The following is a 2,586-nucleotide window of genomic DNA, read 5'->3' on the forward strand; positions in this document are numbered from 1 at the left end:
TTTATTAGTTGAAAACCAGCGGGCCTCGGTCCGTTCAGTTTACTGGTGATGACTCTGAATAACTTTGTGCAGAGGGCACGGTCCTCCGCACCGGCTCCGTATCTTTCGAGTTTCTGCCTTATCATGCTGTGGATTGTAGGCCATGCGCCTACAGTGGCTGTTACGGGTGACGGAGAATCAGGGTTCGATTCCGGAGAGGGAGCCTGAGAAACGGCTACCACATCCAAGGAAGGCAGCAGGCACGCAAATTACCCAATCCCAGCTCTGGAGGTAGTGACGAAAAATAACAATGCGGGACTCTTCCGAGTCTGCGTAATTGGAATGAGCACACTTTAAATCCTTTAGCAACAACCAATTGGAGGGCAAGTCTGGTGCCAGCAGCCGCGGTAATTCCAGCTCCAATAGCGTATATTAAAGTTGTTGCGGTTAAAAAGCTCGTAGTTCGAGCTCAGTTCCGGACTGGCTGGGGAGGTCACCGCCCGGTGCTTCCCCGTCAGGCTCCGAACAGCTTCCGTGAGTGGAAGCCAGCCGGTTCTGCCGGGGTGCTCTTCACCGAGTGTCCCGCGCGGCCGGCCAGTTCACCTTGAATAAATGAGAGTGCTCAAAGCAGGCTACTCTCGAATACAATGCCCGAATGTTACCTGCATGGAATGATGGAAGATGATCTCGGTTCCATTTTCTGGTGGTGGGAGCCAGAGGTAATGATAAAGAGGGACTGTCGGGGGCATCCGTACTACGACGCGAGAGGTGAAATTCAGTGACCGTCGTAGGACGAACAACAGCGAAAGCATTTGCCAAGAATGTCTTCGTTGATCAAGAACGAAAGTTAGAGGATCGAAGGCGATCAGATACCGCCCTAGTTCTAACCCTAAACGATGCTGACTAGCAATTCGCCGTCGTTATTCCCATGACGTGGCGAGACGCCCCCGGGAAACCTCAAGTCTTTGAGTTCCGGGGGTAGTATGGTTGCAAAACTGAAACTTAAAGGAATTGACGGAAGGGCACCACCAGGAGTGGAGCCTGCGGCTTAATTTGACTCAACACGGGAAACCTCACCAGGCCGGACACCAGAAGGATTGACAGATTAAGAGCTCTTTTCTCGATTTGGTGGGTGGTGGTGCATGGCCGTTCTTAGTTGGTGGAGTGATTTGTCTGGTTAATTCCGGTAACGAACGAGACTCTGGCCTACTAAATAGTGACGGGCGTTTTGGTGCATGGGCCCCGTTCGACACAGTCTTCTTAGAGGGATGAGCAGCGAGTATAGCTGCAGGAGATTGAGCAATAACAGGTCTGTGATGCCCTTAGATGTCCTGGGCCGCACGCGCGCTACACTGAATGGGTTAGCGGTTGGTCCTTCTCCGAGAGGAGCGGGAAATCGCGTGAAAACCATTCGTGATAGGGATTGGGGCTTGCAATTGTTTCCCATGAACGAGGAATTCCCAGTAAGCGCAAGTCATCAGCTTGCGTTGATTAAGTCCCTGCCCTTTGTACACACCGCCCGTCGCTACTACCCGATTGAATGATTTAGTGAGGCCTTCGGACTGGCGGTCTTGGACTGGGCGGCGGGTTCTCCGCAGCAATGGGGTTCCGCCGACTCGCCTGGACGGGCCGGAAAGATGTCCAAACTTGATCATTTAGAGGAAGTAAAAGTCGTAACAAGGTTTCCGTAGGTGAACCTGCGGAAGGATCATTACTGATGGATGGCTCGGCTGTGCTGCCCTGGGGCGCACGGAGCCAGATGGAGAGCTAGTGTGGGGCTCTAGAGGTGGTTTTTGGTGGAAGAGGGGGGGGCAGTCAGTACAAAGACGTCTCGAGGGCTGTGGAGCCACTGTCGTCCGCGTCGCCAGAGAGAAGGAAGAGGCGGACGGCGCGGTGCGGCCCGCTTTAGGCGGGGTTACGCCGCTGGCCGGAGACGACGTCGAGCACTACTGTCCCCGTAGTGATGACGGTCGGAGAGAGAGAGAGAAGCACGGCCGTCGGAGGAGGAGGGCCGCCGCGCTGGCATGTCCGTGGCGGGCCGTGATGGAAGTCACGCTTAGCCCATGTTTTTGTAATAATTTCCAATTTGAACAACTTCTAATGGTGGATCGCTCGGCTCGTGGGTCGATGAAGACCGCAGCAAAATGCGTGTCGGCATGTGAATCGCAAGATTTATGATGCATCGACCAGTTGAACGCACATTGCGGCGAGGGCACTGACCAGTGTCTTCGCCACTCCCGGACGAGTGTCTGTTAAGCATCCATCCCGGTGAAGGGTATTGCTGCGGCAGGCCCCGGCTGGCAGCGGCGCCGAGTGTGCGGCCCTCAGAGAGAAGGGGGCCGGCCGGAGGCGCGCCGCCGCTGGAAGGGGCGGCCGCGGCTACCGTGAGCCGTGGCGAGATGGGGATGTCGGGCCGGCGCCCACTATTTTTGTGGGCTGGCGGTCCGTTCCCTCAAGTGTGAAATGTCGCCGTGTCCCTGGACTGGGCCCCGTTGCTGCTGTCCGGCTGGCTGTTCCCAGCTGGCGGCGGCGGCGGCGGCGGCGGTGGCCCGGTGTCTGGGACTACGGTGGACGATCCTGCTCTCAGGTGAAGAGAAGCAGAGGCCA

At 56.6% G+C, this 2,586-nt stretch overlaps 1 non-coding gene across 1 annotated transcript; it reads left to right on the forward strand.

Moving 5' to 3' along the window:
• Nucleotides 1–2,071: 2,071 nt before the first annotated feature.
• On the forward strand, nucleotides 2,072–2,230 carry LOC137646161 (5.8S ribosomal RNA). Its single transcript, XR_011045419.1, has one exon. It is a non-coding gene; the product is annotated as a 5.8S ribosomal RNA (ribosomal RNA).
• The last annotated feature ends 356 nt before the right edge of the window (nucleotides 2,231–2,586 follow it).

This window comes from Palaemon carinicauda, chromosome 8, assembly GCF_036898095.1.
Source record: "Palaemon carinicauda isolate YSFRI2023 chromosome 8, ASM3689809v2, whole genome shotgun sequence".
NCBI classification, from domain to species: Eukaryota; Metazoa; Arthropoda; class Malacostraca; order Decapoda; family Palaemonidae; genus Palaemon; species Palaemon carinicauda.